The sequence below is a fragment of the Cervus elaphus genome, chromosome 11 (assembly GCF_910594005.1).
Source record: "Cervus elaphus chromosome 11, mCerEla1.1, whole genome shotgun sequence".
Classification (NCBI taxonomy): Eukaryota; Metazoa; Chordata; class Mammalia; order Artiodactyla; family Cervidae; genus Cervus; species Cervus elaphus.
The window spans coordinates 58,224,988-58,248,551 of record NC_057825.1 but is presented as its reverse complement, the minus strand read 5'-3'; positions in this window follow the sequence as shown (position 1 = coordinate 58,248,551).

Sequence of the window (23,564 nt, the reverse complement as noted above, 5' to 3'; positions counted from 1 at the left end):
GAGTTTGGGGGAGAATGGATACATGTGTGTGTGTATGATTGAGTCTCTTCACTCTTCACCTGAAGCTGTCACAATATTGTTAACGGGCTATACCCCAAGACAAAATAAAAAAATATTGAGTACAGTTCCCTGTGCTTTGCAGTAGGTCCTTATTTTTATATGCTATGATGTGCTTAGTTGCTCAGTTGTGTCTGACTCTTTGCCACCCCATAGATTGCAGCATGCCAGGCTCCTCTACATGGGAATTCTCCAGGCAAGAATAATGGAGAGGGCTGCCCTGCTCTCTTCCAAGGGATCTTCCCAACCCAGGGATCGAACCCAGGTCTCCCACATGGCAGGCGGATTCTTTACTGTCTGAGTCACCAGGGAAGCCCAAGAATACTGGAGTGGGTAGCCTACCCCTTCTCAAGGGAATCTTCCTGACCCAGGAATTGAACCAGTGTCTTCTGCATTGCAGGTGGATTCTTTACCAGCTGAGCTACCAGGGAAGCCCCTATTTTATGTATGGTAGTGTGTATATGTTAATCCCAAAGTTCTGACTTATCTCTCTTTCCCCCATTCCCTTTGGGTAGCCATCAGTTAATTTCCTATGTCTGGGGTTCTATTTCTGTGTTGCATATAAATTTATTTGTAACACATTCTTTTTTTTTTAAATCCTCAGCAACTTTGTCTCTAGGCCTGGCTAAATTATTTGTGTTAAGGATTGGGTTGAGAATGATTGAGGAGATTATTATGAAACTACAACTCTATTCAGTTTTGGGGGACAGCTTTCACATAGGCAGGGGTCCTGAGTGATTAATTCATCTGAGGAGAACTAGTTCCTTCACTTCTCGCTGCAGGAAGGAGAACCTGGGCTTTGGAGTCTGACAGACTGGTGTTTTCTAGCATCTGAAATGGGGTACCTCTCCTTATAAGGTAGTTGTGGAAATCAAACAAAAGGTGAGTTTCCTGGTAAAAAAATAAATACTCAAAAATATTCAAATTCTCTGCTTTTGCATCTGATGCAGTCCTTAAAATATTTGGAAATTCGCATCTCTCATAGAAATGAAATTTCTGTAATATGATAGAGGAAAACTTTATTCACTGATAAACTTTTGACCAACCATAAACTTATGCAAATCAATTATCCTAGTTTCCCATTTTACAGATAAGAAACCTGAGTCCCTGGGAAGTTGAGTGAGTTGTCCATGGCTACTTAACTAGTATTTCACTAGATGTTCTGTCTTCTGTGCATCATTGTCTCTGTGTCTGTGCCTTTGGTTAGGCACAGTTTAACCCATGGGACTACCATTTAGTAACTGATTCCATTTACTGGAAGAGGATTGATCCATCAAGCCACAAGTATTTCCTCTAGGCCTGGCATTGTTCTTGGTGCCAAAGAAGATACCGGTATAACTCCAGTCTCTTTAGACCTCACTGCACACCTACAAGATTGTCTGCAATGAAAAAGACTGACCATACCACATGTTGATGAATATGTAGAGGAACAGAACTTTCATACTGTACTGGTGAGAATTAAAAATGATGCAACTGCTTTGGGAAACAAGGTGACAGTTTATTCACTTAAACATTTATTTACCATATGACTCAGACCTTCCACTTAGGTTTTTATTTACTTAAGGGAAATGAAAACATATGTTTATACAAAAGCACATACAAGAGTATTTATAGCAACTTTGTCATTACTTGAAAATGGCAGGGACTTCCCTGGTGGTCCAGTGGCTAAGACTCCACACTCCCAGTGCTGGGGGCCCAGTTCAGTACCTGATTGGGGCATCAGATCCCACATCCTGCAACTAAGATTTGACATGTTGCAACTAAAAATCCCTCGTGCCACAAATAAAATGTGAAGCAAGAAAATGAGTAAATAAAGATAAATATTTTAAAAATGGCAACAATCCAATGTCATCAATAAATGAATGGATAAAAAAGTATGGTACATCCACACACAGTGGAAAACTTCTCAGCCACCAAAAGGAATAAACTGATGACATACACATCAATATGGATGAATCTCAGAATAGTTATGCAGAAAGAAGCCAAACGCGGAAGAGTACATGCTGTATGATTTCATTTATAGAAAGTTCCAGAAAATGCAAACTGACTTATGGGGGCAGCAAGCATCAGTAGTTGTCTGGTGTTGGGGGCTGGTCGGGGAAGGGAGGGTTACGCAGGGGCATGGAGAAACTTTGGGGGTTACTGGAAATGTTCACTATCTTGATTGCGGGGATAGTTTCACTGGTGTATACCTTTGTCAAAATGATCAGAATGTACTCTTTAAGTGTGTGCATTTTTTTAAACTGGTCAGTTGCATCTCAATAAAGCTGTTAAAAGACTAAACATAAAAAGACAGAACAAAGGTACTCTGGGTCTCACAATTGTGTGGCTGTAAAGAAACTGTAAAAGCAAATAAGGACCTCTGTATAGCACAGGGAACTCTATTCAATACTCTGTAGTGGCCTATATGGGAAAAGAATCTTAAAAATGGGGACTTCCCTGGCAGTCCAGTTGCTAAGACTCTGTGCTTCCGATGCAGGGGACATGGGTTTGATCACAGGTAAGGGAACTAAGGTTCTGCATGTTGCATGGTGTGGCCAATAAATAAAATAAATACGGAAAGGAATCTAAAAAAATGAGTGCATGCATGCATCCTCAGTCATGTCCAACTCTTTGCTACCCCATGGACTGTAGCCTGCCAGGCTCCTCTGTCCATGGAATTTTCCAGGCAAGAATATTGGAATGGATTGTGTATATATGTATAACTGATTCACTATTCAATAAATCTGAAACTAACACAACATTGTAAATCAACTACACACCAATAAAAATTAAAAAAAAAAAAAAAATAAGAAGAAACTACAAAAGCGTAATTCCAGTTCCCCTGACTGCTATTTCCTTCTGGCCAAGAACTCAGAGTCTGCTCCTGTGTCCCACCCGGCTTATCTTAGAGTCAGAGATAGCTTTGACACTGTAAATCGGCCTGGGAATTACAGTCTCCACGTGGCACTGACCCTGCTCTTGTTGGGAGTGGCTTGTGATGCTTCTTCAGGGCATGGTGCTGGCCCTGCTGCTGGGCATCAGCAGAGAAAGCTGATGTACAGGCCAGAGGCACAGTCCCTCCAGGAGGGGCTGCTCTCTGAGGACCTGCCTGTGGACAAGCATCAAGGCTATTCTGCATCAGAACAGAAGAGAGCAGATCACGTCCCTACCGCCTGCCTCTGTGTCTTGGGTACTTTTGACCCCCATGTCTCATGGAGTCTCTGATGAAATAACTCTCCCAAGCCCCTTCTCGTGATTTCCGTGCCTGAACAGAGGAACCTACTAAAGAAGAATGCCACAGTGTTTCCTCACCGCAGATTCCTGGGCAGATTCTCCTGCCCCCGCATTCAAATCAGCTCATGCCAATGAGTGACTTCCTGCTGCTTGCCTCACCCACTCATGTGACTAGCCTGGACCAAGTACAGTCCTGCTGTCTCCAAATACAGGCTTGACCTGGGTTTCCACCCGCCCCTCCCATCACTCAGGGCAGGCTCGGTCTGGTTGGCAAACCCCAGATATGAAGGACTTTCCCTACTTCCCACTGCTTCTTCCTAGGCTCCAAATCAGGGAGGAAGGTAGTACAGAGGAGGAAGGGCAAGGAGGAAAAAGTGAAGGAACCAACACGCTTCCTCGTCCCAGAGCCATGGCCAGGCTGAGTAGGACCCATGAGAAACTTTGAATTAGATGTGAGATTGGTATTTTTGCTTCCTCTCCTCCCCTGCCAGTTCTCACCACGAAAATCCTTAAACATCCAGATAAGTTTGAAAAGTAGCACAGGTTCTTCCTGTAGCATAGGTGGTCCAGTGGTTAAGAATCTGCTTGCCAATGCAGGGGACACAGGTTCCACCCCTGGTTCGGGAAGCGTCCACGTGCTGTGGTGCAACTAAGACCGTGTGCCACAGCTACTGAGCCTGGACACCCTAGACCCCATTCTCTACAACAAGAGAAGCCACCACAATGAGAAGCCCAAGCACTGCAAGGAAGCAGCTCAACCCACTCACTGCAGCTAGAGAAAGCCCACGTGTAGCAACGAAGACCCAGTGGAACCAAAAATAAAAATAAATAAATAAATTCAAGAAATTACTGTTTGTAATACTTCTCCCACCTTCAGATACACTTGGTGTTCCCTAGTTCAAAGACACTTTATTTTACAGCCTTTACAGAATGAATTTGCTGTCTTGTATTAGCACAGGAAAAGTGATCTGTAGATCTACTTATTAATTTTTTCCCCTGTTAATGTCATTTTAATTATTGTTTATTGTTATTGTTTAGTTACTAAGTCATGTCTGACTCCTTGCTTCCCCATGGACTATAGCCCACCAGGCTCCTCTGTCCATGGGATTTCCCAGGCAAGAATACTGCAGTGGGTTGCCATTTCCTTCTCCACTTTAATCATTATCCAGATGTTAAATGACTATCATGTTGCTCTTCAAAAACATTGAGCCAGGCAGCGACAAATGAGAGTTCCCTCACAGCCCTGTCAGTACTTCTAAAAAAAACAACTTTACTAAGGTAAAACCAACATATGAGAAATTGCACATGTTTAAATTGTGCAATTCTTATGTTTTGATGTACCCATGCAAAACCATCACCACAATCAAGATAGTGAAGGCATTTCTCACTTCATAAGTTCCCGCAGGCCTCTTGGTAATTCCTTCTCCCCTCTTTCATTTCCAGCAAACACTGATCTGTTTTCTATCACTGTGACTTAGTTGACATTTTCTAGATTTTAATGGAAATAGAATTGCACAAGACGTACTTTTTTTTTTGGTCTCTTTATTGGCTTTCAAGCAACCTTCCATATTTTACCCTCTACTCCTTCTTTCAGAGATACTAGATGTTGGCTGGTTCTCAGTTTTCCCACTGCTCACTTAAGGTCAGCTTCCACTTGTCCAACTACTGCTTTCCAGCTTTTGATTTTTTTTTTCCCCCCTTGAGAAACTCCTGCGTTAGGCTGTGAACTCTTGCATCTCTGTTGTGAATGTGAACTTAGCACAGGGCATGCCAGGGAGATCTCTGGTCTTCATCCCCTCCCACTGTTGCAGTCTCCTTTCCTGTTCTCTTCATCCTTGTGGGTTTGTGCCTTTAAAGCCCCTTTAATGTTATTTTAGTGGGATTGGGAACAGAAACAGCAGTAGTGAAAGAGTTCATATCTGCCATCTTTATCTGGAATCTGAGACTGTTCAAATATGAAGATTATTCAAGAGAAAGCTCTGCACTGGCTGGAGGCATCAGAAGGCTCTGACAGCATGTTTGAAGCAGTTGCTTCAGGAAAACAGATGGAAAGATATACTGCATTCTTGGTCTAGAAGAATCAATATTGTTAAGATGACCCTATCACCCAAGGCACTCTACAGATTCACTGCAATTCCTATCAAATTACCAATGGCATTTTTCATAAAACTAGAACAAGTTATTTGAAAATTTGTATGGAAACACAAAAGATCCTGAATAACCAAAACAATCTTGAGAAAGAACAGAGTTGAAAGAATCACTTTGCCTGACAATACCACAAAGCTCTAGTAATCAAAACAATATGGTACTGGCACAAAAACAGACATATAGATCAATGGAACAGGATAGAAAACCCAGAAAAATAGCCCATGCACTTACGTCAGCTAATCTATGTATGGCAAGGCTTCCCAAGTGGCTTGGTGTTAAAGAATCTGTCTGCCTATGCAAGAGACACAAAAGATGCAGGTTTGACCCCTGAGTTGGGAATATCCCTTGGAGGAAGAAATGGCAACCCACTCCAGTATTATTGCCTGGAGAATCCCACGGACTAAGGAGCCTGGTGGGCTACAGTCCATGGGGTTACAGAGTCGGACATGACTGAGCACAACAACACAACATAACACACACACAACAATCTATGACAAAGGAGGCAAGAATATATAATGGAGAAGATAGTCTCTTCACTAAGTGGTGCTGGAAAAACTGGACAATTACGTGTAAAGGAATGAAATTTGAACGTTCTCTAACACCATACACAGAACAAGCTGAAAACAAAATATTTCATGTTGCCATTTGCACTGTTCAGACTGCCCAATGTATTGGTTATGTTTGTTGTTCAGTAAAAGCTTGTTTCTCCTCCTTCCTTCCCTCTCTCTCTCTCCCTTCATCCCTCCTTTTCCTCTTTTACTTCAGCAGCTGATTTGGGGAAATTTCCCAGGAGGAGAAAGTGCCTGCCGCGAGTAAGGGTAAATGAAGATAAATGAGATGCTGCAGCTTAGTTTAGGATGGTGTGAAGGTCAAGAGAGGCACCTCAGGAGTCAGCTAAGGGTGAATATTCCTGCCAGGAAAAGAAGAGGGAGAAAGCAAAGGGAGTTAAGATAAGCCTCTGAGTAAGGGGATTCTGAGCTTCCCTGGTGGCTCAGATGGTAAAGAACCTGTCTACAGTGCAGGTTTGACCCTTGGGTGGGAAAGTCCCCTGGAGAAGGGCACAGCACTCCACTCCAGGATTCTTGCCTGGACAATTCCATGGACAGAGGAGCCTGGTGGGTTATAGTCCATGGAGTTGCAAAAGTCAGACATGACTGAGTGACTTAACATTTCATTTCAAAGGGGTTCCAGGGCCTGAGGCCAGGAAGAGACTTAGTTTTTATTTTTTGGGCTATGCCACATGACATGTGATCTTAGTTCCCTGACCAGGGATCAAACCTATGCCCCCTGCAGTGGAAGCACACAGTCTTCACCACTGAATTATCAGGGAAGTCCCAGGAAGAGACATTTAACAGTCCAGAGTTTCTGAGGTGGCAGGAACTCAGCTGATGAGGAGCAGCCTGAAGGCCTGGACTTTTTTGGTGTTCGGGTAGAAAGTTCCTTCCTCATACAGAAAGATTAAGTGGCTGATGAGTGGGTGGATGTGGAGGGACAGGTTTGGGAAATAGGTTCAGGTAGAGACTACAGAGTTCTTATAGATGAGTTTTTGTTGTCCTAATCTTAGAAAATGGAATCTAAGGCTTTCTGAGAGTGGAGGGTGGCTGGGAGGAGGAAGGGTCTCTGGGGTTTAGGTCCTGAGAAACTGGGGAGCCCCTGCCCAGGTGTCTCTCAGGGGCTCTGCTGGGGTCACTCCAAAGGTAAGAGGCTCTTAGCCCTGCTAGATAGTGTAGGCTGAGAGAATCTTATTATAGTATTTACTTCCTTTTCTTTCAATGAAAGTTTAAAGGTCACCGTTTGCTCTTGCAAAGGAAGTTCCACAAATATTCCATGTGCAGCCTTAGAAATAAATAGCACGACATCAAGTTCATTGCAAACTCCCTGTTCTGGGGGAATTCCCAAGGAAGTGGAGGCAGAGTTCTGGGAGAGACAAGATGAATTCAGAGCGATTACTCAGTAGCTGCAACAGGGACCAAAATTTCCCTGCACGTTTATCAGGTTCTCATTTGCCAACTCAGCCTAGAAGTATTTCTGTTGATGAAAAAAAAAATAGCTGTGGGTGAAATAATTTATTTTTCAGGCATGGGCCTCCACCCCTGCTTGGCCTGGAGGCCTGGTTCCCCTTTGTCTGGGATGGCAGAGGAAGAAGGCCCTGGTGTCATTATTGAGGAAAGGGAAATGGGTGGGTATCCAGGCCCGAGTTCCATTCACTTGTAACAGTAAGCAGAGCTGAGTGTCAGCTGTGTAGACATTCTACAGGTTGTATTTGAATCCCCATCTGCCACTTCCGAGGTATTGGCAAGGACTGTGAATGGTTCTGGGACATCCCTCCCCTCTTTGGGGCAGATAACCCAAAGCTCACTTTCTATGGATGGAGGGTGGGAGGTTAAATGTAAGTAATGCAGCTGTACTGCAGGCCAGAGAGTTACATGCCAGAGTCTCATATGTCATTCATCATTTGTGAATAGCTGTGGTATCAGGTTCAAGGTTAAAGCCTTCCTACCAGCTCTGGAGAACAAAATTTCCCTATTAGGCTGAGATACTTCTGAATAGAGAAGCATTTGGAGGGTTGAGGGACTAATATGTTATTTCCAGATGCTTTGCTTTAAAAATGTAGATTTCTTGGACTTCCCTCTTGGCACAGTGGATAAGAATCTGTCTGCCAATTCAGGGGACACAGGTTCTATCCCTGGCCCAGGAAGATTTCACATGCCTCAGAGTAACTAAGCCCATACATCGCAACCACTGAGCCTGCACTCTAGAGCCCACAAGCCATGACTATTGAAGCCCATGTGCTGCAACTACTGAAGCCAGAGGGCCCTGAGCCTGGGCTCTGCAACAAGAGAACCCACCGCAATGAGAAGCCCACACACTGCAAGGAAGAGTAGCCCTTGCTTGCAGCAGCTAGAGAAAGCCCATGCAAAGCAACGAGGGCCCAGCACAGCCAAAAATAATAAATAAATAAAAATTTTAAAAATGTATACTTCTTACTCAGGAGAGAGAGCATAGTGAGTCAGAGCAGAACCAGAAGTACAAGGGCAAAAGGAGGAGGGAAGAATTCAGGGTATCGAGTATAACGGTGTGTATTAGATTGGTACAAAAGTAATTCGGTTTCAGACCGTGAATTTTAAATTGTTATAACTAGGTTCAAACACATCTTTATTAATCAAAATAGGAACCATTACAATCAACCCCTTTTTGCCAATGAGAAATGAGTTTATTTATTCCTGTAGCATAAAAAATCCATGCTTTTGGATTCCACGAACTCATGGAAAGCATTTTCTGCCTCCTGCAGCTTGTGGAAGTGCTTTCCCTGCAAAAAGTTGTCAAGATGCTTGAAGAAGTGGTAGTCAGTTGGCAAGAGATCAGGTGAATATGGCAGATGAGGCAAAACTTCACAGCCCAATGTGTTCAACTTTTGAAGCATTCGTTGTGCCATGTGCAGTTGGGCATCATCATGGAGAAGAATTGGGGTCATATTGTTGATCAATGCTGGCTACAGACAGCAGTTTTTGGGGCATCTTATCAATTCACTGAGCGTACTTCTCAGGTGTAATGATTTTGCCAGGATTCAGAAGGCTGTAGTGGATCAGATGGGCAGCAGACCACCAAACAGTGACCATGACCTTTCTTTTTTTGGCTCAATTTTGGCTTTGAGAAAGTGCTTTGGAGCTTCTTCTTGGTCCAACCACTGAGCTGGTCATCACCAGTTGTTGTATAAAATCCACTTTTTGTCACATGTCCCAATCCAATTGAGAAATTGTTCTTTGTTGTGTAGAGTAAGAAAAGACAATGCTTCAAAATGATGATTTTTTTGATTTTTGGTCAGTTCATGAGGCACCCACTTGTTGAGCTTTTTCACCTTTCCAGTTTGCTTCAGATGCCCAATGACCATAGAATGGTCGACATTTTTCTTTGGCAACTTCATGTAGTTATAAGAAGCTCAGCTTCATTGATTGCTCTCAATTGGTCATTGTCAACTTCTGATGTCTGGTCACTAAGGTCCTCATCTTCAAGGCTCTCATCTCGTTTGAAAAACTTCTTGAACCACCACTGCACTGTATGTTAGCAGTTCCTGGACCAAATATGTTGTGTATGTTGCCAGCTATCTTTGCTGCTTTATGATCCATTTTGAACTTGAATAAAGAAGAATCCCTCAAATTTGCTTTTTGTCTAACATCATTTCTATAGTCTAAAACAAATATAAAATAAACAGAAAATAATAATTGTTAGAAAAAAAAGCAAGAAATGAGCATTAAAATGATGTATAACATAACCACATTTATTTAAGAATGTGTTCCAATCAGTTCAGTTCAGTTCAGTCACTCAGTCGTGTCTGACTCTTTGTGACCCCATGAATGACAGCATGCCAGGCCTCCCTGTCCATCACAAACTCCTGGAGTTTACTTAAACTCATGTCCATCGAGTCAGTGATGCCATCCATCCATCTCATCCTCTGTCGTCCCCTTCTCCTCCTGCCCCCAATCTCTCCCAGCATCAGGGTCTTTCCCAATGAGTCAACTCTTCGTATGAGGTGGCCAAAGTATTGCAGTAAAGAGCAAATTTCAACAATGCAAAACTGCAATTACTGTTGCACCAAACTGATAGTAGGGTAAAGGGGAGGTGGCTGAATAGAGGGAGAAATGCTTCCACATTTGTCCACCCCCATGCCCAACTGATAATAGTAATTTTGTACTTCATTGAAACAACAAAGACAGTAGGGCAGGAATTCTCTTATTGTCCACCTGAAACACTGAGTTCACCTGTCTCTGCTTCTATTACGGTGGAAGAAGTGTCCCTAGGGACAATGGTCATCTCGAACTATGGCTTCTACATCTCCCCTTGCACCCCAGCCCACGGTCTGTTCAGGACCCTTTTCTCAGCTCCATCATCCATTCCTCCTTCTTTGCCAGGTCTCTGCCTGGGTTCTGACCTTGTGAATAAGTCCTCTTTGACCCCACATCCCTCTTCAGCCACCACCTCACTTCTTTGTGTTTCTTCCTGGAGGGCTGCAATTCTGCCCTTTCTTCATTCTACTCCAGTGTGATTTCTGTGGCCACCACTCCCCTGTTGCCAAAGCCAATCATTGACCACCATCTTGTGGGTGGTTCTCTGTCCTCATCTGCCCCAACCTATCAGCAGCACTGGAAACAGGTGGCCACTCCCTGGTTTTTGAAGTGCTCCCTTGCTTTGGTTTGTGTGACACTTAATTTTCCTGGTTTCCCTCTTACTTTTCCTCTGCCCCTGGTTGCGCTCTTCATTCACCTTTGCTGGCTCTTCCTCTCCTATTTGTTAATATTGGCATGTCCTAGGCTCAGTTTTGTGTCTGTCTTCTTCTCGGGAGGTGTAATTTAGTCCCAGGCTTCGTTTACCCTCTGTTTGTCTGATCCTAAGTTTACATCTCCAGCCTGTGTTTATTTTCTCTGAGCTTCAGACTTGTACATCTATCCAACTCTTTGTCATCATCACTTGAGTATCTAATTGATATCTCAAACTAAACATGCCCGAATGAGAATCTTTGACTCATCACCTACTTTAAGCCTCTTCCTCTCTTGGTCTTCCTCAGTAAATAGCACCAAGATTTACCTAGTTAATCTTAAGAACTTCTTTTTACAAAAAACTTTTTATTGGAGCATAGTTTATTTATAAGGTTGCGTTAGTTTCTGCTGTTCAGCAAAGTGAATCAATTATACATACATGTGTATTCACACTTTTTTAAGATTCTATTTACAGGTCATTATAGAATAGAGTAGAATTCCCTGTGCTATAATTAGGCCCTTATTAGTTATCTATTTTATGTATATTAGTGAATATATGTCAATCCCAATCTGAAACTATTTTTTTTTAAAAGAAGCTATCTGATTTATTAATTTTCCTCATTCCCATATCCAATCCACTTGGATGACCATTACTTCTACCTCTGAATTGTATCCAAAATCATTTTTTTCTTTCTTTGTTTTCCTCTAGAGAAATTTGGATGCAACATATTCTGAGCCACCATGTTCCTTGGATGGTGCAGTAACTTCCTAATTGATCTCTCAGCTTCCACTTCTACTCCTGGCCAGTCCATTTTTCATACAATGGTTACAATAATGCTTAAAAAATGTAAATCTGGCAATGTTACATTTTACTTATCATCTTAAAAACAATGGTTTCCCAATAATTTATAATAGCTCCAAATTCCTCAGAATGATTTATAAAACCTGATGATGGTGGTCCTTATCAGTTTGATTTCATACCACTCTCAGTGATGTGCTGAAGCCACTTACATCTGCTTCTGAGATGACTCAGTGCATGGCTTTCCAACTTTGCATTTATTGATACCATGTTGGTAGCTTGAAGTTGCCCATGATGGAAATATTGACACCTTGGAAATTGGTAAATGACAAAACCCAAGAATTTTTGTTTTCTCTCAGACGGTCTCCTCTTTCTCATGATGCCTCAACCACACTGGCCTTCTAACTTTAACTTGAACTTATCCATCAGGTTGTTGCCTTAGGCTCTTTATGCTTATGAAAACTTATAGTTCTCTCTGTCTGGATTATTCTTCCTTTCCATGGTTGGCTTTTTCTTATCATTTAGAGCTTAGTTCAGAGTCATTTCCTGGGAGAGGTCTTCCTTGATGAGCTTCCTTGATGAACCTCCTTAATTCTACTGTGCCACTCTGTTTTATTGCTGACACAGCATTTACCTCTAACTGAAATAATTAATTTTAAAATTTATTTATTTATTTTATTTTTGGCTGCACTGGGTCTTCATTGCTCTGTGTGGGCTTCCTCTAATTGCAGCGAGTGTGGGTCACTCTTCTTTGTGGTGCATGGGCTTCTCATCGTGGTGGCTTCCCTTGTTGCAGAGCTCAGGCTCCAGGCACTGGGGCTTCAGTAGTTGCAGCTGGTGGGTTCTAGTGTGCAGGTAGTTGTGCAGGTTCTAGTTCTGTAGTTGTGGTGTGCAGGCTTAGTTGCCCCAAAGCATGTGGAATCTTCCTGGACCCGGGATCGAACCCGTGTCCCCTGCATTGGTAGGCAGATTCTTATCCACTGCACCACCAGGGAATGCCTAAATAATTTTTTTTTACATGGTTACTCTTGTCTCTTCACTTTAAAATGTTGCCTCCTGTTGCTTCCTAGTACCTAGAACAGGGTCTGGCACATGGTTGGCGCTCACTAAACATTACTGAATGAATATGTGAACTTCTTATTGTTCTTTATCCTCCTGGGCATCAATTTCCTCATCTAAAACAGGATCACTGAGGTGATGTCACAAGATGGTGATAGGAGACCCCATTCTCTGTCCCCCAACAAGGATCAACAATTAGACAGCTATCTATGAATGAAAACATCTTCAAGAGAGCTCTGGAATCCACTTACAAAATATCAGCAAGAAGGTGGAAGAGAAAAAGAGAGGAAGAGAAAATCTGAGAATAACTGCACAAAATGGGAAGGAAGAATAGTTCCATTTTGCCTACATCATCCCATCCCTCGAGTGAGTGTTGCTCAGCACCAAGGGGGAAATCCCCAGTTAGAGAGAGCCCCTGTTTCTGGGAAGGGGAAAGCAGGACCAGCCACTAGCTTCCCTTTTGGGGCACTACATGAAGGACTCACTTCATTTTCACCCCACCTGGTGACAAACTACACTTATGTCACATAAAATAGACTTTAAGTGAAGAGCTGTAATAGACACAAGGTAATTATTTAATAATAAAGGTGTTAATTCATCAAGAGGATAGAATAGTTGTAAATATGTATGTACTCGACATTGGAGCACCTAAACCATAGGCAGATACTAACATACATGAAGGGAATAATAGACAATAGTACAATAATACTAGGGGACTTTCAACAATGGATAGCTCATCTACACAGGAAAGCAGTAAAGACATGTTGAATATGAATTGTGCTTTAGACTAAAAGAACCTAACAGACATACATAGAACGTTCTATCTAACAGCAGCAGAAGAGATTCTTCAAGCACATATGGAACATTGTCAGCATAGATCATATTTCAGGTTACAAAATGTATCTTACACATTGTATGTGCTCAGTTGTGTCCAACTTTTGCGACCCCATGGACTCTAGCCCACCAGGCTCCTCTGTCCATGGAATTTTCCAGGCAAGAATACTGGAGTGGGTTGCCATTTCCTTCTCCAGGGGATCATATCTTAGCAGATTTTAGAAGATTGATATCATACCTAGTAATGACCACAGTGCTCTGAAACTAGAAATCAATAACGGAGGAAAAAGGAAAATTCACAAATCTGTGGAAATTAAGTGACACCCTGAGGAACAACGAGTCAATCAAGGATAAAATAGAAAGGAAAATAAACAAATCTTGAAACAAACAAAAAAATAAACACAATATATTAAAACTTACAGAATGAAGCAAAAGCAGTGCTAAAAGGGAAGTATATAGTGATAAATGCTACATTAAAAGAAAGGAAATATTGCAAATAAGTAACCGAACTTTATATCTCACGAAACTAGGAAAAGAATGAACTAAACCTGAATTTAGCAGAACAAAAGAGATAACAAATTTCACAGTAGTAATAAGTGACAGAAATTAGGAAAACGATAGGTGAGAGTGACAAAACTGATTTTTTTAAAAGACAAACACAATTGACAATCCTTTAGCTAGATGTACTAAAGGAAAAAAAAGGATTCAATAAACAAAATTATAATTAAAGAGAGTTTTCAACTGTGATTTCAAATCACAGAAATACAAAGGAGCATAAGAAATGACTATGAACAATTATAAGCCAATAAACTGGACAACCTAGAGAAATGGATAAATTCCTAGCAAGGTATAATCTACCAGTCTGAATTTATAAGATATAGAAAATCTGAACAGATCAATAATGAATAAGGACATTGAATTAGTAATCAAAAACTTTTCAACAAAGAAAATTCTAGGACCAGATAGCTAGTGAATTCTACCAAACATTTAAAGAAGAATTAATGCCAATTCTTCCCAAGATCCTTCCAAAAAATACTTAGAAGAGGAGGGAATAGTTTCAAACTCATTTTATGAGGTCAGCACTACCCTGATATCACAACAGGCTACTAAGAAAACTACATGCCAGTATTCCTGAAGAATATAGATGCAAAAATTCTCAAGAAAATTTAGCAAACCAAATTCAACAGCACATTAAAAGGATCATACACTATGATCAGGTGGGATTTATTTCTGCCATGCCAGAATGTTTCCACATTAATCAGTGAATGTGAAACACCACAGTAATAAATAAAAGACACAAATCATACAATCACCTCAACAGATGCAGAAAAAGCACTGGACAAAACCCCACATTCTTTAAAAATAGAACTTCTGGGGATTTCCATAGTGGTCCAGTGGTTAAGACTCCACAATTCCAGTGTAAGGGCCCTGGGTTCCCTCCCTGGTTGGGTAACTAAAATCCCACATGTGGCTCAGTGTGACCAAAAAGTTGTTGATTAGTTGCTCAGTCATTTCTGACTCTTTGCGACTCCATGGACTGCAGCACGCCAGCCTTCCCTGACCTTCACCATCTCCTGGAGCTTGCTCAAATTCATGTCCATTGAGTCAGTGATGCCATCTGACCATCTCATTCTCTGTCACCCCCTTCTTTTCCTGCCTTCAATCTTTCCCAACATCAGTGTCTTTTCCAATGAGTCAGCTCTTTGCGTCAGGTGGCCAAAGTATTGGAGCTTCAGCTTCAGCATCAGTCCTTCCAAGACTGGTTGGATCTCCTTGCAGTCCAAGGAATTCTCAAGAGTCTTCTCCAACACCTCAGTTCAAAAGCATCACTTCTTTGGTGCTCTGCCTTCTTTATGGTCCAACTCTTACATTCATATATGACTACTGGAAAAAAACATAGCTTTGACTGTATGGATCTTTGTTGGTAAAGTAATGTCTCTGCTTTTTCATATGCTGTCTAGGTTTGTCATAGCTTTTCTTCTGAGGGGCAAGTGTCTTTTAATTTCATTGCTGCAGTTACCATCTGCAGTGATTTTGGAGCCCAAGAAAATAAAGTCTGTCACTGTTTCCATTGTTTCCCCATCTATTTGCCTTGAAGTGATAGGACTGGATGCTATGATCTTTGTTTTCTGAATGTTGAGTTTAAAGCCAAAAAAGAAAAAAATAAAAAAGAACTATGGTGTGATCCTAATGTCCTTAGACTTCACCAGCCAGAGAGTCTCTGTTATGTGGGCTTATGCTTGGACTTGCTAATGTGTGACCGCTCCCTTCTTGCCTAGTCTCTTCCACTGTTTCAGGAATTTCCCAAAGTCATGGTGCAACCCAGGAACTTCAGAACAGGTCCACACACGTTTTTGCTTCCTCTCATTTGCACATGGCTTCCTTGAGCTCCAGTGTAGGAGAGGGTTTCCCAAAGTTGCTCTACAGTCTGTAAGTTGAGTTGGGAGGGGCCTTCAATACTTGTACTGGCCTTTGGCTTCTCCTAAGCAGCATGAAACACAAAAACTCTCAACAAGTAGCTCTCTGGCCCTAACTTCTCCCTCCTCTGAGGACACAAAACCAATCTGCCAGGTTGAGCGGAGTATAAATGTAACCTTGCTGATGTAACAAAACATCAGATTTGTCTAATCTTTCACCTTTTTAGAACAGATATTATACATGTAAAATATTCATTACCTAAAACATACACACTATACTATATATCACATATATTATGTGTGTATATATGTAATGAATATATATATATGCATATTACATATATATACACGTAAATTATGTATACAAATATCAATATGTATATAGCAAAGCTAGATACAAACTAGGGTAATAATATAACAGTTGAGTTCACTATTTTCCCTGGGCAGGATTAATTTGCTATCCTATGAGAAAAAATGGCTCAGCACTCATCCATATTCTGCAGATCAAGATCCAACTCAACACCATCTGGGCCTTGATCAATAGTAAACAGTAAGTTAAACAAAAGCACTTTTCCTCTAGCGGTTTTCCTGGTGGCTTAGTGGTTAAGAATCTACTTACAAGGCAGGAGAAGCAGGAGACCCAGGTTTAATCCTTGGGTAGGGAAGATCCCGTGGTGAAGGGAATGGCAATCCACTCCAGTATTCTTGCCTGGAAAATTCCATGAACGGAGGAGCCTGTTGGGCTACAATCTATAGAGTCGCAAAGAGTCAGACACAAGTGAAGCAACTTAGCGCGCACGCACTTTCCTCTAGAGAAGGTAGTCAGCAAACTGACCCATGAGCTTAATCTGGCCTTTTGTTTGTTTTTGTAATAAAAATGCATTGGGATGTATTTGTCACAGGTTTTATGCCAAAGCAATGGTGTTGAGCATTTGTGATAGAGACTTTATGACCCTCAGGCATAAAAGATTTACTATCTGTACTCTTCCAGAAAAAAAAAAAAATTTAGAACACCTGGTGCCTTTTAGGCATGCTAGTTAGATGCTGAAAAGGTGCAAATACTTGGATAAATTTTCTCAACATAATGTTTGCCTCTTATGCCTGCCTTAAATGGGCAGTTCTGCCTTAGTAAGTCCAGTTGTTTAGACTTTAGTGATGTCAGTCAGTAAAGGGAAGGGGTCTAGGATATGCAGTAGAGATTTTAACAGAGAATTTGGAAGAGAAAGGGTGGAGGCAGCTGTGAAGGAAATGGATGGAAGAGATAGGGACATTCTAAGAAATGGTACTCAGGGACTTCTTGGTAGTCCAGTGGTTGAGACTTGGCCTTCCAATGCAGGGGGTGTGGGTTCGATCCCTGGTGGATGAGCTAAGATCCCACAAGATCTGCAGTCAACATAAAAAAACATAAAACAGAAGCAATATTGTAATAAATTAGTAAAGACTTTAAGAATGGCCCACATCAAAAACAATCTTGAGGGAAAAAAAAAGAAGAAGTGATGCTTGCGCTATGGACACTTTTCATGGGGTTTGTGGAAATAAGCCAATAATCTGAATTACTTGAAAATTACTTTTTGTTGCCAAAATGTGTGTGTGTGTGTGTGTGGTGGGTGGATGTTTTCCCATACTGGAATTCAGCCCTGAGACTAGGCAGCAGAGCTGTCCATCGTTTGAGATTCAAAGGGGCCAGTGAGAATGAAGCATTCAAGGACTGTTAACAAGTTGGGAAGAAAGAAGAAGCACAGCATCCTGAAGACCACTTGGGGACTGGCTTTTCTTTGTGGGGTGACTTCCGGTGATGTCAATTAACTCTTTTTTTAAGGTTTGAGAGTTGCTTGTGTGGGGACTTCCCTGGTGGTCCAGTGGCTAAGACTCTGAATGCAGGGGACCTGGGTTGGATCCCTAGTCAGGGCATCAGATCCCACATGCCACAACTAAGACCCAGGGCAGCCAAATAAATAATTTGAAAAAAAAGTTATGTGTGTGCTTAGAAAAAGCATTTATTTGAGCCTAAATTTGTTGTGAACTATAACCATTATACATTTAAAAACCAAGATTTTTCTTTTTTTTTTTCCCATTTATTTTTATTAGTTGGAGGCTAATTACTTTACAATATTGTAGTGGTTTTTGTCATACATTGACATGAATCAGCCATGGATTTACATGTATTCCCCATCCCGATCCCCCCTCCCACCTCCCTCTCCACCCGATCCCTCTGGGTCTTCCCAGTGCACTAGCCTCGAGCACTTGTCTCATGCATCCAACCTGGGCTGGTGATGTGTTTCACACTTGATAATATACATGTTTCGATGCTGTTCTCTCTAAACATCCCACCCTCGCCTTCTCCCACAGAGTCCAAAAAGTCTGTTCTGTACATCTATGTCTTTTTGTCTGTTTTGCATATTGGGTTATTGTTACCATCTTTCTAAATTCCATATATATGTGTTAGTATACTGTATTGGTCTTTATCTTTCTGGCTTACTTCACTCTGTATAATGGGCTCCAGTTTCATCCATCTCATTTGAACTGATTCAATTGAATTCTTTTTAATGGCTGAGTAATATTCCATGGTGTATGTGTACCACAGCTTCCTTATCCATTCATCTGCTGATGGGCATCTAGGTTGCTTCCATGTCCTGGCTATTATAAACAGTGCTGCGATGAACATTGGGGTGCACGTGTCTCTTTCAGATCTGGTTTCCTTGGTGTGTATGCCCAGAAGTGGGATTGCTGGGTCATATGGCAGTTCTATTTCCAGTTTTTAAAGAAATCTCCACACTGTTCTCCACAGCGGCTGTACTAGTTTGCATTCCCACCAACAGTGTAAGAGGGTTCCCTTTTCTCCACACCCTCTCCAGCATTTATTGCTTGTAGATTTTTGGATAGCAGCCATCCTGACTGGCATGTAATGGTACCTCATTGTGGTTTTGATTTGCATTTCTCTGAAATGAGTGATGTTGAGCATCTTTTCATATGTTTGTTAGCCATCTGTATGTCTTCTTTGGAGAAATGTCTGTTTAGTTCTTTGGTCCATTTTTTGATTGGGTCATTTATTTTTCTGGAATTGAGCTGCAGGAGTTGCTTGTATATTTTTGAGATCGATCCTTTGTCTGTTGCTTCGTTTGCTATTATTTTCTCCTAATCTGAGGGCTGTCTTTTCACCTTGCTTATAGTTTCCTTTGTAGTGCAAAAGCTTTTAAGTTTCATTAGGTCCCATTTGTTTATTTTTGCTTTTATTTCCAATATTCTGGGAGGTGGGTCATAGAGGATCCTGCTGTGATTTATGTTGGAGAGTGTTTTTTCTGTGCTCTCCTCTAGGAGTTTTATAGTTTCTGGTCTTACATTTAGATCTTTAATCCATTTGGAGTTTATTTTTGTGTATGGTGTTAGAAGGTGTTCTAGTTTCATTCTTTTACAAGTGGTTGACCAGTTTTCCCAGCACCACTTGTTAAAAAGATTTTTCTTAATAAGTTCAAATTACAAACCTCACTATTCTAAGGCTAAGTTTTTGATAGAGCAGTGAGAAAATCACTCTCACTTTTTAAATTAATGGACAGTTATTTCACTGCTTAAAATATTAAATCTCACTGAATCTTTAGCTTTTATTTTAGCATAGTAAATTGTGTTTTCCTTAAATATTTTAAGCTATAAATTTAATATACCTACAAATTTAGTAAGTGATTCTTTCAAACACTTCAGAAACCTGCCAGGGGGAGACTTAGAAATCTAGTGAGTAAAGTATTTCTAAACACCTAAGCAATATCTATAACTCCAAAAAAAGAAAAAGAAAAAAGAAAAATTCAGACTAAAAATCAAACACTTTTTACAAACATAATCAAATTTTCTATCCTTCAAATTAAAATCAGAAGCCTAATATCAATTACACTTTTCAAATTGGAATGGCAAAGTTAATATTTCAAATTCTTTAATGTTTCAATATTTTAATGGTTTCAGGCACATTAAATAACAAAGACAGTTGACCAGGAGAATCTTAAAACTTATTTCTAAACTTAATGCCAAGGTGACAAAACAATGGATCTTATTTATATCATCAGTTCTACACTTTTTCTTTTCTCCTTTAAGTACTTTCCGAGTGTTGTCAAGCCACTTAACAGAGGGGCACAGATCATAGATTAACTGTCTTAGATGGTGTGTAGGTCAAAGATTCTGACCCTGGGGTTCCTGGGTGAGAGATTTAGGAATTTGATTTGGACCATCGATTGAAAATCTGAGCCAGTTAGTGACCTCTTCTTGGATAACTCTTGACGCAAACCATAAAGTAACACAGTCAACCCTTAGTGTTGGAGTCAGGCTGCTGAGTCAGTGGCAAGCCTTCGGATCAGACTTTTTAGCTGTGAATTGATTTCACAACTAAGCCCCAAGGACGTCTTTCAAAGGGCACCCTTACGCAATTTTTATCTTAACCGCTTTTCATCTTTTCCCCACCTCGTGTGTATAGACAGAATCTTGCCTCTTGCCTGGATTGTAGTTAATATCTCTCATTGCTTTATCAGTTGCAACTTTCTTTACTATCTGAGTTTTTCCCCCAGTGTTAGTTGATGACTGCGATTCTGTACACATTGTATTGATTAATGGGTACTTTAATACACATACACATAACATTTCAGCATTCTCATGCATTTATTGCCTATGATAGTCACTGTTGACAGTTGTCATGTAATAATGAATAAAGGGGAGATGACTTTCAGGGCCTTCTAGAAGCTGGTATGTCCTTAAAGGGGGTAAAAGTGTGAAAATGTTAGTCGCTCAGTCGTGTCTGACTCTTTGCGATCCCGTGGAACATAGTCCGCCAGGCTCCTCTGTCCATGGGATTTTTCAGGCAAGAATACTAGAGTAGGTAGCCATTTCCTCCTCCAGGGGATCTTCCTGACCCAGGGATCAAACCTGGGCCTCCTGCATCGTGGGCAGATTCTTTATCATCTGAGCCGTCAGGGAAGCCCGAAGGGGTTGACGGTAAAGCACAATAGTGTTTGGGGCTTGGCAGAGGAGACTCCACGAGAACATACATACATAGTCAGGGCAGCTCAGTCTGCTGGATCTGAGAGTCAGAGTGAGGCAGTGAAACAGTCCTGCTTAGGGAACCAGGAGAGGAGAACCCAGACTGTGCAGGACTAACGACCACAAGGGCCTTGACAGCTGGCATCACTGAGCACTCTGAGCTCTCATTCAGAAGTCAGGAAAGAGCTGCTTCGTATTTCTATCCTAGGAACGACTGACCTACCTGCCGCTGTACCCATGTATATCCCTGCAGACCCGTGCCAAGCATCACCTCCCCTGTGAGCTACTGAAGGTTTTGGCTCCTGTGATTCCCCTTTCTCTCTCCCCTCTACTGACTGACTCATATAGACCTCCCTGTGTGTTATAACAGCTCTTACCTTAAACATAAAAATCCTCTTTTGACCCCACAGCCCCCTCCAGCCACCTCGGCATTTGTCTGGCCTTCTCACTCCCACTTTTATTTCACAGTAGAACTACTGAGAGGGGCCTTGCCTACTCACTGGCTTCACTTGCTCGCTTTCTATTGAATGTGCTCAGTCACTCAGTTCTGGCCAGCTCTTCGCGACCCACCCCATGGACCGTAGCCTGCCAGGCTCCTCTGTCCATGGAATTTTCCAGGCAAGAATACTGGAGTGGGTTGCCATGTCCTCAGCTTTGTCTTTCTTTTTTCTAAAATAAAAGAAAAAATTATTTACTCATTTATTTATGGTTGCACTGGGTCTTCATTGCTGCATGCAGGTTTTCTCTAGTTGTGGTGAGTGGGGGCTACTCTTCATTGTGGTGTGCAGGTTCTCATTGCTGTGGCTTCTCTTGTTGCAGAGCACAGACTCTAGGACACACAGACTTAGTAGTTGTGGTACCTGAGGTCTAGAGCACAGGCTCAGTAGTTGTGGTACATGGGCTTAGCTGCTCCTTGGCATGTGGTATCTTCCCAGAGCAGGGATTGAACCTGAGTCCCCTGCATTGGCAGGGGGATTCTTGACCACTGAGCCACCAGAGGTCTTATTCTCATTTTTGTTATGGCCACACACCACCTCTTTCTCACTGAATCCAGTGGCCAGGTCCTCACGTACTCAACCTCTCAGCATTCTTGGATTAGGCGGACCCCTCCTTTAACCATTTTTCTCCTGTCACCCTCTTCCTTTTCCTGATTTTTCTCTTCCCTCAGTCTTTCCTCCTCCTCAACGAGAAGCCTTCAAACCAAGCTTTTGAGCTGTGAGTTGATATCACATCTAAGCCCCATGGACATCTTTCAAATGGCATCCTTACACAGTTTTTATCTTAACCGCTTTCATCTTTCCCTCACCCAATGTAGATAGATAGAATCTTGCCTCCTGTTTGGATTGTAGTTAATATCTCTCTTTGAAAGCCCCATTGCTCCCTTTCCATCTCTCTACATAGTGCCTCTGGCTCAGTCTTTGGTCACTCTCTCTTTTATAGCTACACACTCTTGGTAGGTATTCTGATGAGACCCCCCAGCATTCCATGCCTTTACATGCCAGTTATTTCTGAATCTGAATCTCAAGGGGTATTCTCATTTTATATTCTCATAGAAGTCTAATATGAAATGAAGTTTTCACTCCTCAAATGAAACTTGGACAAAACAAGGCTTCTGGACCACCCCTCCCCTCGACATACCACTTGTTCCTTCCCAAGTCTTCCCCATTTCCGTTAGATACCCCCATTTGCCCAGTTAACCAGCTTTCAGATCTGTGAGTTCCCCTTGATTACGCTCTTTCTCTCATCTCCCACATTTACTACATCTGCCAGTTCTGTAGTCACTACACCAGAACACATCCCTTCCTACCTTCTCTGCTTTTACCCTAGCCCAAGGTAACATTATCTCCTCGTAGTTCATTGCCACAGCCTTCCAACTTGTCTTTCTGCTTCCACTCTTAACATCCTCTCCTTCTGTCCCCAGGGTCCATTCTTCACATGACAGCAAAAGTGATAAAGCCTCTATGAGGTCATCCCTTCCGGGAGTAGGATGCTTTGTGTAACACGCTAAGTCCAAACTCCTTACGCAGAGACCTGGCCCTGGCCTGCCTTCCCATCCTCCTCTCCAGCTTTCTCTCTTTTTTTATTTCTATAATTTTATTTATTTATGTATTTTTGATGGTGCTGGGTCTTCATTGCCTCGAGGGCTTTTCTCTAGTTGTGGTGATCCGAAGCTACTCTCTAGTTGTGGTGTGTGGGCTTCTTGTGGAGCATGGGCTTTAGGTCACATGGGCTTCAGTAGTTGTGGCATGTGGGCTCAATAGTTGCAGTTCCTGGGCTCTGGAGCACAGGCTCAGTAGGGCACTAGGGGCTTGATGGCTCTGAGGCATGTAGGATCTTCCTGGACCAGGGATTGAATCAGTGTCTCCTGCATTGACAGGCAGATTCTTTACTACTGAGACACCAGGGACATTCTCCAACTCTCTCTCTCTCTCTCTGCTTCAGTCACACGACCTTCTTACTTTGATGGGGTTCAAAGCAGGCCACCTCCAAGTATGTCACTTAAGTGTATTGATTCTTTTGAAATAAAGTTACTTTGGAAACAGTGTAAGAAGAAGGCTCTGACCCTCCTCTGTCCCCATGAATGCCAGAAATACATCTCTCATGGAAAGAAACCCTACCTACACCAGAAGGATGGGAGACATAAGGAATATGAGATAAGGAATTCAAGGCCAAGAAAGTTGTGCAAACAAATAAGCTTCGTTACTTCAGTAGTCTTCTGCCCCAAGCAAAACCTCCTCTGTTTTGTCAAATTTTCTCAAATTT